This window comes from Podarcis erhardii, assembly GCF_964252035.2.
Source record: "Podarcis erhardii genome assembly, chromosome: 15".
Taxonomy (NCBI): domain Eukaryota; kingdom Metazoa; phylum Chordata; class Lepidosauria; order Squamata; family Lacertidae; genus Podarcis; species Podarcis erhardii.
The window spans coordinates 38304214-38317357 of record NC_138505.1 but is presented as its reverse complement, the minus strand read 5'-3'; positions in this window follow the sequence as shown (position 1 = coordinate 38317357).

The window sequence follows — 13144 nt, the reverse complement described above, 5'->3', positions numbered from 1 at the left end:
GTAGGTTTTATTTTATTTGTTTTTTATCTTATATTTTGGAAATGTACATCCAGGTGTGTTTTTTTTTCCTTAAATTTTTTTGGGGCCCCCCAAGAGAGAGGGGCCCTAAGCTACAGCTTGTTTAGCTTATACGTAAATCTGGCACTGCCCTCAGAAGGGGGAAAAAGGTTGCCCGTCCCTGGTTTAAAGAGAGGCAGTGTTGTGTAGTGGTTAGAGGGCTACCCTAGGACTTGGGTTCAAATGCCATTCAGCCATGCAACTCACTGTGTGAGGGTTGGCCAGTCACAGCCTCTTAGCCTAATTTATTTCACAGGGTTGTTGTGGGGATTAAATGAGGGACAAATTGTGAATACCACCTAGATCTCCTTGGGGGGGGGGGATATAAATGCATTAATTAATTAATTAATTAATTAATTAAATGTTTCTATGGCTCCCAATAGTGGGTTATTGTAATTCATTTGCAAACATGATTAAGGGGGGAATCGTTCAGATTTAAACCACATTTTCTCACTTTAATCGCCTCCAAAGGAGGGGGGGCATCCTCTAGAGTTATTCATATGGTAATTGGCAATAAACACATAAACATGAAAGTACATGGGGGAATTGTAAATCATTACAATTAAAATGTATTTACCTACGGAATGTTTGAGATACGATGTGACCCTGAAAGTCTGCTTGATGTAAAACTATTATTATTAATAATAATAATGCAGAAATGAGCTGGTCAACTCTCTCTTTTTTAGCATGATCCATTTGCCAAAAGGGGGGGATGGTCCTTAAAAAATTAAGCACAGAAGGAAAGTTAAGCACATGCTTCACTCTCTCTCTCTCTCTCTCTCTCTCTCTCTCTCTCTCTGAGATCAATGGAACTTGAAAGTGCTTGACCTTGTCTGGATTGTGCCCCCTGAGTTATTTTTAATAAATGCTAATGCTTCTTCATACTGGGCATGGACTGGAAAATGAGAAGGAAACATTAAGCACAGTTCCAAATCCCATTCATGGGGAAACAAATTTAATCTTCAAGTTCTGCTATGGCAAGCAATTTGGGCTACATACTGGAACTGCTTCTCCGTCCCCTCTTTCTGCATGCCCCCGACTCCGTTCCGGAGGGTTAGGGTGTGTTTTAAAGCTTCCTTCAAGAAAGATGGGAGTGAGGTAATGTGACCAGATTTTGGGGTAGCTTAAAAAAATATTAGACTCTTCCTGTCAGAACGCTTGAGAGGTCTCTTATTATCTGAAAGTGGCAGATTTGCTTAATAACCAGCAGCAAGGTATGGAAATTATGCACAAGGAAAACCTGTTCCCACTTATCCTTCAACCAGAGGATTAAAATAATGATGAACTTTTGGAACAAAACTAGAAATTTATTTACACACACTCAATGAGGGTTATAGCTTAATGGTTTCTCTAATGAGGCACAATACTTTGTTTCAGACAAATGCTCTATACAGATATAGTTAAGAACTTCCCTAAAATTCTCACTTTAAACCAGAGCTTTCCAAACTTTTCATGTTGGTGACACACTTTTTTTAGATATGCATCATTTTGCGACACAGTAATTCAGTTTTATTAGCAAACTAACCCCTTTCCAGCCCCGGGATAAGAGGGGGGAACATTTGCGCAACACACCTACAAACTGCAGCTGACACACTAACGTGTTGCGACACGTCCAATTAGTTCCTTCTTTTTACCATGGACAATCCAGTGGAATTGTGTTACACCAGGCTTCCTCAACCTCAGCCCTCCAGATGTTTTGAGACTACAGTTCACATCATCCCTGACCACTGGTCCTGCTAGCTAGGGATCATGGGAGTTGTAGGCCAAAAACATCTGGAGGGCCGAGGCTGAGGAAGCCTGTGTTACACCTTCAACCTGATTTCCCCATCCTTGAGTTTTTCTGCTACTGCAGCAGTAATCATACAGGGAAGCCTATTGACTTCCACCAAATAATGCCTCATTCTGAGTAAAGATCTTTGTAAGAATGGACGGATCAGCCTGTTCCTGGTCCATATCATTTTTTTCAACCTTCATGCCTAAGTCCGTCCCATCCCATTTCTGCATTACCCTGTGATTAAGGCACATTGAAACTTGACATGAGCCAACAGTGTGACGCAGCAGCTAAAAAAGCCAATGCAATTCTGGGCTGCATCAATAGGAGTATAGCATCTAGATCAAGGGAAGTAATAGTGCCACTGTATTCTGCTCTGGTCAGACCTCACCTGGAGTACTGTGTCCAGTTCTGAGCACCACAGTTCAAGAAGGACACGGACAAACTGGAATGTGTCCAGAGGAGGGCAACCTAAATGGTCAAAGGCCTGGAAACGATGCCTTATGAGGAACGGCTAAGGGAGCTGGGCATGTTTAGCCTGGAGAAGAGGAGGTTAAGGGGTGATATGATAGCCATGTTCAAATATATAAAAGGATGTCACATAGAGGAGGGAGAAAGGTTGTTTTCTGCTGCTCCAGAGAAGCGGACACGGAGCAATGGATCCAAACTACAAGAAAGAAGATTCCACCTAAGCATTAGGAAGAACTTCCTGACAGTAAGAGCTGTTTGACAGTGGAATTTGCTGCCAAGGAGTGTGGTGGAGTCTCCTTCTTTGGAGGTCTTTAAGCAGAGGCTTGACAACCATATGTCAGGAGTGCTCTGATGGTGTTTCCTGCTTGGCAGGGGGTTGGACTCCATGGCCCTTGTGGTCTCTTCCAACTCTAGGATTCTATGATTCTATGAAATTCTCATTTAGAAATGCACTTTATCTTAATGTATACATTTATAAATGAATTTGATACTAAAATGCACATTTTATTGTGTTTGGGGGCATTTCAATGGAATCTGAAATGCAATTATATTCTGATGCGTAGGTAGGTCCAGCAATTGCAAATTAATTTTTCTTTGCTTAAAAAAAAAAGAGGCTTGAAGAGAATTCTTGCCCATCCCTAGATACACATCTTTAGGGCTGTTCCTCAGATTGAGACATTGGGATGATCCAGGCAAAATTATTCATTTTATTTATTTATTTCAGATAACTGCTTAATATTCAGGATTTCTAAGCAGTTCAAATAATTTTTTTTTTTTACACGACCATTGACAAGAAGAACAATTAAAATTCACCATATAAACAGGAAAACGACCTTAAAATAGCCTTGGAGAACCCCACAGGATTCATTGCAGCCATGTTACAGCAACACTAAGCCTCTGCTAAAGTTTGCATGGTATTTTCTTTAGTTTTCAGGATTTGTATTTGGGTTCTTTTGGCGCAGAGCTGTTTTGGGAGATTTTGCACTGAATATTCAGAAGGCAACCCATAAGCTAGTTGCTGCCGTTGTTGCAGCCAGCCATCATTGAGGCATTTGCCAATGTTACAGTAGGGACTGCAGGGGGGATCCAAATGGGCAGGATGTAAGGTTCCAGCCTCATATAACCCTTTCATGTTTGAATCTAATTATTGCATGAAGCAGTTAAATCACAGAGTAAGTTGTCCTACCTGGCTTAGCCTTTGTCATCACTTCCCACCTTGAGAAGAAATGGGTCACCAGGCCTTTGCTCTCTCTCACTGTCCATGTGGACTCCAGTATGTAGGGAGCTCTGAGCAAGGCATGACTCTGCCTCTCCTCCCCCCCCCCAAGAAAACCCCTTAATGTTGGTTTTTCTTTATCTTAAAGAGGTTAATGATGCTACGCAGGAACAGAATTGGTTGATTGAAGCTCACAGGTGTATGTTTGCAGTTTGACCTACTTAGCTGCATACTTGTGGACTCGACTTTTTGCCTAATTAGAAAGGGGGGTTACTTTCTTCATTGGCTGCAGGAAGGGATGTGATAGGATAATTGATTATGTGAAAACTGTATTTAATTTGATCAAATGTTTAGTATGCTGCTGGTGAGGAGTGCGAGTGATGGCTTGCAGTTTTTGACCGTTAGGTTTTCAAAATTAAAACTAAGCAAAGATATTGCGGACAAGCTTGAATTTTATTATTTGGGTCACAGAAGTTCCAGCCCACATACAATATCAAGGAAGTCATAAAACACAATAGGGATACATTTGAATTTGCAATTAGGTATAACAGGGACAATACAGATATAGCAACAGTTTAAAAATATATAAATTAAAACTTAGTCACTAACATATAACCTAAAATTATCACTTAAAACCTTAATCTTTACGATAGCACAGCTTGTTCCCTAAGTTTTATGGCAATCGCACAGAATTTGGCTACCCTTAACGTGATCTCAGGATCCTTGTCCTCTACCAAGGATTTTAGACATTGAAGTTTGGATTCATTTGGAGATTTTTGCATAGCAGGGGTAATAAATACTGAGCTTATATCCCCATAGAAACAGCAGCATAACAAGGCATGAGAGACAGTTTCTACCTCCATCAAGCCACTTTGAGTTTACCCTCAAATCTGCCCTGCAATAATGCAGATGGCAGCACGTTGAATCTAGCGAGGGTAAATGACCATCTGTATTTAGGTATTTGTAATTTTGACAAATAATTTGCTGAGGTAAATCCTCCCATTATCTTTTATTGCTGGGTGTTTATTCATCTCGCTCACGTGGCATTGCAGTTCCACATCCCAAATTCGTTGGCAGATTATTGCTCTAGCTTTCTCATATTGCGGACAGCCTTTTATTTCTATGCTCCAGTCGCTGTGCACACTCTATGTTGGTGAAAAAGTCCAACGGTTAATCCCAATTTTATTTTATTCTTCGGTAGATCTACAAAAAGAAAAACAAAATACACCAATAAATAAATTTCAGAAACGGGCAAAATTAGATGTGGACATACAAAGCATTAAAAAATAAAAATAAATCAGTACTCCTTGCACTCTGCTCCTCCTTTATTCCTGCCCAGGGCGGTTGAAGCGGTCCTGCCCTCTGCCTGCCTCTCAGAGCTGGGGCTGGGCCTTAACAGTGGCAGCCTCCCCTCCTCCTCACCTGCTCTCCAGCAGCTGCTATGAGCTGCCCAAGGGAGGAAGCCAGTAGTGGCGGCTATGGAGAAGACATGGAGAGGCAATGGGATGTTCCTGTGCAGCTGTGATTGCAGCTCAGGGCAAGCGCTGGCTCCTCCTCCTTCTCCTCCCTGAGTTCAGTGGCAGCAGCACTGATGGGGGACATAGGGACATTCCGGGGTCAAATCAGAAGCCGGGATGGCTTATGTGATTCTGGAGCTAATATGTTTAAATAATAATAATAATAATAATAATAATAATAATAATAATAATGGAATGATATGCAGGAGAATAAATATCTTTGTAAATACAGTGGTACCTCAGGTTCGTTCCGGAGGTCCGTTCTTAACCTGAACCTGTTCTTAACCTGAAGCACCACTCTAGCTAATGGGGCCTCCCGCTGCCGCCGCCGCACGATTTCTGTTCTTATCCTGAAGCAAAGTTCTTAACCCAAGGTAATATTTCTGGGTTAGTGGAATCTGTAACCTGAGTAACCTGAAGCGTCTGTAACCCGAGGTACCACTGTAATAACAAACAGAGTGCCTTCCCGTGATGAAAGAGGCAACCAAACTCTTTGAGCCAAGTCCCCATGAGGGGACTTACTGAGAACGAGAGATCACCTTGGGTTCTGAGGGAGGCAGAAAGCTGACAGTGGTACAGTTTAACATTAATTAAATGTATGCTTCCTCCTCCTCCTCCTCCTCCTCCTCCTCCTCCTCCTCTTCTTCTTTAAAAAAAGGGAAAATAAAATTTTTGTTCCGTTGTACAGAATTGATTTGCCTGCTCGAAACATTCAGTTGTGCAAAGCTTTTATTAGTACTAGAGAAATACATGGGTTCATTTTAAAGCTTCAAAGATTAGGAAGCCTTTGCTGGGGGGTTGTGGGGGTGGGCAATTTTCTTAAAATGTCGCTACCTAATCATCCAAGATAATAGAATAGGGCAAAGAAAAGACCACTTTCAGTCTGAAAATACCTGTCTTTGAAGGGTAGCTAATTGCATTCTTCTCAACCAGTAATTTCCCCAAAGCTGCAGTTAAATATTTTGAATTGATGGAGTCTCATTGGCCATCTATGCAGTGACCCATTGATTGTTACAGAACAATGTCTAGCAGATTTGAGGCACTGGAGAGAAAGAGTCAGTGCAGCAGTACCTCGGTGATAAGGAGTGTTATTAAGGGAGCGATCAATTGGATGGCTTTTTATAACTTCATTGACTCAGATGGGACACTGTCACTGAAGCTGAACTAAGCAGGGAGGAAGCAGGAGCCAGTTTTGACAGCTTAACTGATACACCAAGAAAGCAGGTTGCCCCAGGAGGCATTTTGCTGACTGAGGTGGTGTCACACACTTCCCCTATTTACTTATTTCATAAAATTTATGCAACACTTGGTTGTAAAGAGAAAGCCTCAGCGGTTTACAAAAATAATATAAAATAACAAAATTATCAGTAAAAATGACTTTTTCGAATGTTCTAAAGACAAAATTGGCAACATACTGAAAACAGATTAAAACATATATCAGTAATCTACATGTCTAGGTAGGATTGTTGAAAAAAAAAATGTTTTTAGCAGGCACCGAATACAACACAGTGCTGTTACACTAAAAGTGTGATTGCGTGGCAAGTCCCCTCCCCCATGAGAAATGAAGACACTGGACACATTATTTAAAGTTAATGGGCATAAAAAGGCCACAACTTTATTGATTACAGAATTGGAAGGTATTGGCCTTAGGTATTGGCTCCTATCGACTACCCGGCATGGAAACCGGGAAGGGTTGTCCACAAGCCGTGGGAGTCCTGTTGAAGTACGCCAACTAGGATCGCACGGGTGTCACCACTCAGGGGCGTGCCGGGGGCCCTGACCTCCCTAGGTTTTGGACAAGGCAACGCCCCCCGGAGTCCTCTACCAGACTACCCTTTCCATTGGGGAAGGTGATGGTGCTTCCTCCCCCCCATTCATTTGCATAACAATTGACCCCTGCCAATGCCTAACCGCCAATACCGTGGAAGTTGTGACGTTTGCTACGAGGTAGGCGAAAAAACCAAAAGGCTTGAAGTGTGCCAAATTGGAAAAATTCCTACCAGCCCCCTTGCGGCGACCAACCGAAGTCCATAGCAAGGTCATAGCTACCTAAACCTAAAGGGTGGGTGGGTTGGGAAAACCACTCGGCCGGGAAAGGGGAAAGAGGGCGGTCCCCGGGCGTGCCTGGCCTTAAATGGGCTAGGCCCCACCTCCCCGGCCCGCCGATTGGCGGATGGGTTGGAAGGCACGCCCGGGGATTCCCTCTTCACGCGTGGGCAAGATCCCCGCCCCAGCGTGTGTGGGAGGAGGGTTCTGCCCACAACCCCCTCTGCTCCCAGGTCGGAAATGGCTTTCCAGACATGCGATCCTCACAGGTCAAGCTGGAAAATACACAGGTCGAGGATGTTGTCAGGGTCTTGTGGACCCAGTGGTAAGGGTGTTCTCTTTTGTCGGAGACGCCTCAGAGCCATCAGACAAGGAGCCACTCCTCTATTGCAGATATTAATACTGTGCAGTTTGAAGTGACCAGATGCATGAAAACTGAGTCCTTTTGGAATATAAACATTGTCGAGGCCCATAAGTTTAATTCAAAAGCTTACTTGCAGAACTTTCTTTAAAAAAGAGAGAACAAAAGCATCAAAGATACAACCAAAATATCCATACAATATCTTGTACAGGCTCAACATCTTAGAAATAACTTTAACTTGTAACTCCAACAGATCTAGAAGCAGAGGTTTGTCTCTACTCACAACCTGAATTCCAGCCTCCATTGGCCTTAGGCTGTTTACCTGGAGAGCTTCATTTATATCAGGCTTCCTCAACCTCGGCCCTCCAGATTTTTTTTGGCCTACAACTCCCATGATCCCTAGCTAGCAGGACCAGTGGTCAGGGATGATGGGAATTGTAGTCTCAAAACATCTGGAGGGCCGAGTTTGAGGAAGCCTGATTTACATCCTCCACCAAACAAACAAAGAACCAAAGGCAAAATGGAGACTTGCAACCAAATACCTTTGTCACCTGATCTAAGCTTCAGATGTTAGCTGCTGGAGAACAACAGTTTGTTAATTATCAGCCAGTTAAAGCTCAGAGGGAGCTCTTCTTGCTGTTCTTCAGCTTCAGTGGAATCTTCTAGTTAAACCCTTTTCACCAATGTTGTTGTTGTTTAGTCGTTTAGTCGTGTCCGACTCTTCGTGACCCCATGGACCAGAGCACGCCAGGCACTTCTGTCTTCCACAATAGTCATTTTCACCAATGCTGTTCCCATTTCAGTGTGAATTAAATCAATTATACTTAACATCCTCAGTCCTCAAGAATGCCTCCAGCAAAAGCCCTGGTTCCAGGCCGAAGTGCAACAACATAGCATGCATCTGTGCATCCAATACTGCTGTGCCACTCATGAGTAAGGTGCCTACTCATGAGTAAAAAACAAACATGCACCTAAAACGGCTTTACTATCAGCAGCTGGACGAATAAGCCAAGGAATACTACCCCTCCTTTTGAGCCTTCTAGTTGCTGGAAACAGCACATGTCCCTGGCCCCATTTTCTTTGTAGCACTGCGCTTGCTTCTGGTTCCCACTCCTTGCTGAGCTTTCTTTGAGAGTCAGTCAGAGGCAGCAGTGCTTCTGAATGCCAGTTGCTGGAAGTCACAGGTGTGGAAAGTGTTTATTATGCTCATATGCTGCTTGTGGGCTTCCCACGGGCATCTGCTTGGCCACTGTGAAAACAGGATGCTGGACTGGGTAGGCCATTGGCTTGATTAAACAGGCACTTTTTATATTCTTATGGCATTGGCTACTTTTGGCACAACTTTCTGGAAAAGTGGCAAACTAATAAACAGATGATTGTGGGTTGTTTTTTTTCTCATTGCACCCAGTGCCTCCCCCTGTTGTGAACAAAAATCTGCCCTTTTCCCCTTATGGGTTATCCAAGAGCCCATATAGAGTCCTTACATAGGTTCCCTATTGGTAGGAGAAAATAAAAGAGACCAACCAGAGAATATTGAGAAGCAAAGCAGCTAGTAAGCTTGATCTTTATTAATCTGTTGCAATAGGGTGTGCCCCTCACATGCAGGAAAGGAGGAGGAACCCAGAACAATGTCGTGCAAGGCCTTATATAGACTTTTGAAATTGCCACCCTGTAGATCAAGACTGTTAAGTTGTGGGTGAACATATCAGACGACACAGCGATTCTTCAAACAGCTCTTGTTTATTCACAGGCCAGGACAGAACTGAACTGAACTGAAGGGTTCAGTCAGTCTGCTTATATAGAGCTCCAATACAATGTAACTGTAACAATTTTATAAAACTATCCAATCACTGAACGTCACTTTCGATCCCTTATTTGCATAACTATCTACAGTATCCCCCTGCTGGCCCAGGGTGAGAACTTCAGTACATAACAAAGACCACCTCCAGAAACATCATACATACATCACAGAAGGCGTGTAACTTAAGACCAGCCCCCAGATACATCAAAGCTACATCACAGAAAAGGCAGTCTAAAACAGAAATTTGTTGTTTTTCCTGTTTGCCAGGTTATCTGATTGCCGTTCTTGATTGTCACCCATTATTATGTCACCCATTATCTGATTGCCTTTCCTGATAGTCTGTCACCCATTGAAATGCTGATTACTCAATTTCTGAGACAATGGGAAGGCTCCCTGACCCCCCCAGGCAACCTCAGCCCTCCAGATGTTTTGGGACTACAACTCCCATGATCACTAGCTGACAGGACCAGTGGTCAGGGATGATGGGAATTGTAGTCCCAAAACAGCTGGAGGGCCAAGGTTGCCTATGCCTGACTTACAGTTCCCTTCTCCAGCCAGGAAGTGGAACAGGAAGCCTGTGCATGGTTCCTGGTATGAGCTGCAAGTAAGGTTGGATGAATCTGTTGATTTTGGTTTCCTGTTATTTCATTGTTAAGTTCAGTTATCCACATTTCCCCATCAATTGTGTGTGGGTTTTTTAAATTAAAAAAAACCCTAATCAAAATTCATCAGTGAATTTGCCCTAATATGCACATCTTTGTATGCAATTTCTCCTAATAGAAACAATTTTGCAAAGCTGTTTTCCCTAATATCATTATATTTCTTTGCATTATGTGATTTTAAAATGCACAGGTTATCTTATTAAATGCATTTTTGCTGGAGAACTGCATTGCAAAATGCAGAGAAGAACAAATTTTTGAAAGAAGGCTGTGGTTTTGGTTGGCTTATTGTTTTGGGAAGTGTGAATCAGGTAGGTTTACCTTCGACTGCAAGCTGAATACAATTTCTTCTCCATCCCTGACACCATCAGGCTACCTGTACATGATCCCTTCATAACTACATCAGTTGGCAATGGATTTAGCAATTGAAAAAGAGTAAGAATTCTCCCTGTGCCCAGAATGGAGAAATGTGGAACAAGTTAAAGATTGAACTGAACAAGATATGAGTTGAAATCAGGGCCTTTTTCTCTTGGACAGTAGATCACATAGTTGTAGAGTTCAATCTAGTCCAACCCCCTGTAAGTCATGAATCACAGTCCAGGTTTTTTTGGGGGGGGGGCATTATTGTTAAAGTAATATAATTAAGTGTCAAAACAAAAAATTCCTTCCAGTAGCACCTTAAAGACCAACTAAGTTAGTTCTAGGTATGAGCTTTCGTGTGCATGCACACTTCTTCAGATACACTGAAACAGAAGTCACCAGACCCTTCTATATAGTGAGAAGGTGGGGAGGGGTATTACTCAGAAGGGTGGTGGGAATGGGTGATTGGCAGATAGCTGTGATGAGCCTGTTGACGACTCTTAACGACTGCAATAGGTCTTACAGGAAAAAGCAAGGGGTGAGAAGGTGAAAAATGGCTTTGTCATGTATAATGAGATAAGAATCCAATGTCTTTGTTCAGACCAGGTCTCCCCATGGTTTTAAGTTTGGTAATAAGTTGCAATTCAGCAACTTCTCTTTCCAGTCTATTTCTGAAATTCCTTTGTAATAGAACAGCTACTTTGAGATCTTGTATAGAATGTCCTGGGAGATTGAAGTGTTCTCCTACTGCTACTGGAAGGAATTTTTTGTTTTGACTATGGCAGACCAACACGGCTACCTATCTGTAACTATAATTAAATGTGTTAAATATAAGGTGCAGATGTGACCTGATGAACAATCTTTTGGATTGTCAGTAGACATTCATAACAATGGGCATCTTAGCTTTGTAAATATGTGCGCATAATAACGTATTTGTTGAAAGAGAATGGTTTTTTTCAATATAAAAATACTTTTTTGATATACTGATTTTGTTCTGTCGTTTCCAGACTTTTGAAAACTAAATTGAAGTTGGGGGGAAAGGACGAAGGCAGTGAAGTGTGCAGAAAGTTGATAATGCACAAACGGTCCAAAGCATTCTTTGTAAATAAATACCTTTTTATGTTTATTTGTTTGTAGAAATTGGTTTAATTCCTGGGTTGTTTCTGCCCTCCTTCTCCTTAAGGGCAATTATTTCAAGCGTAGGTAGGAATCCTGATCAGCGCCTGAAGACAGGCAGATGGAGGCAACCCCATTCCAGCGAGACTTAATTAAAATCGAGAGGGTTGGTGGACCTTCAGCTGCAGTCAAAAGCAAAGCAAAGGGATAGAGGGATAGAAGGAAAAGGAAATGCAATGCTAAACCCTGCGTGTGCACCTTCGTTGCTCATTAATGGCACAAAGTGAGAGGATGGAGGATGAGATGGTGATGCAACTGCAGTGAGCAAGAGGAGGAGGTTAAGGGGTGATATGGAGAAGAGGTTAAGGGGTGATATGATAGCCATGTTCAAATATCTAAAAGGATGTCACATAGAGGAGGGAGAAAGGTTGTTTTCTGCTGCTCCAGAGAAGCGGACACGGAGCAATGGTTCCAAACTACAAGAAAGAAGATTCCACCTAAACATTAGGAAGAACTTCCTGACAGTAAGAGCTGTTCGGCAGTGGAATTTGCTGCCAAGGAGTGTGGTGGAGTCTCCTTCTTTGGAGGTCTTTAAGCAGAGGCTTGGCAACCATATGTCAGGAGTGGCTCTGATGGTGTTTCCTGCTTGGCAGGGGGTTGGACTCGATGGCCCTTGTGGTCTCTTCCAACTCTATGATTCTATGATTCAAGGATGTAGCCAGCAGTTGGGCAAGCTGATTGGGTGCCTGGCGTGGCCCGCATGCCCTGCGCCCAGGGGGCAGGGCCAGCCGGGCAAACCGGGGCAGGATGCTCTGCGGGGCCTCTGAGGAGTCTGTCTGCTTCCTCTCACTCAGCCGCCCTACAGCTGAGGGGGAGGCGGCGGGTGGACCATTTGGGGCAGCACGGAGCCTACAGGCAGCCAAGCCACCGCGTCACTCCCAGAAGAGATGTGTGGCTCAGGCGTGCTGCAAGGCCCCACGGTAAGTGCGGCTCAGCATTTTGTCACCCCACCCCAGTGGTGACACCCGGGGTGGCCCGCCCACACCGCACCCCCCTTCCTCCGCCCCTGGATGTAGCAGCAGTGAGGTAGGATTGGGTGGTGTCAGAAGAGCCCTTTCTGGGCAGGCATTCTTGGGATGGGCGAATTTGTCAATTTTGACTTCTCTCATTTTTCCCACCTTTAGGTCAGTCCTCCACATTTCCCCATCATTGGGCTTTTCCGGATTCTCATGGAGATTCATTAGCAAATTCATCCCGATACGGTGGTAGCTCATGTTACAAATGCTTCAGGTTACATACGCTTCAGGTTACAGATGCCGCTAACCCAGAAATAGTGCTTCAGGTTAAGAACTTTGCTTCAGGATGAGAACAGAAATCGTGTGGCGGCGGCGCAGCGGCAGCAGGAGGCCCCAATAGCTAAAGTGGTGCTTCAGGTTAAGAACGGTTTCAGGTTAAGAACAGACCTCCAGAACGAATTAAGTTCTTAACCCGAGGTACCACTGTACATGTATTTTTTGTATGCCATTTTGCCTAATGCATTTTTTGCAATGCAACACATTTTTGTATGCTACTTACACCATTATATGCATTAGTAGTAGTAGTACTTTATTGTTTATTAAAATTGTATACTGCACAGCTTCACCTTTTTGTACAAATTATTTTTATATTGGAGGATTCAGGAAGCATCCTCCTTCTTCACACTTCTTCACATGGTGCCAGGGCAGACTTTGGTCTTGCCAGTTTCAGTGGCTCTGTGTGAGGCCAAAGTT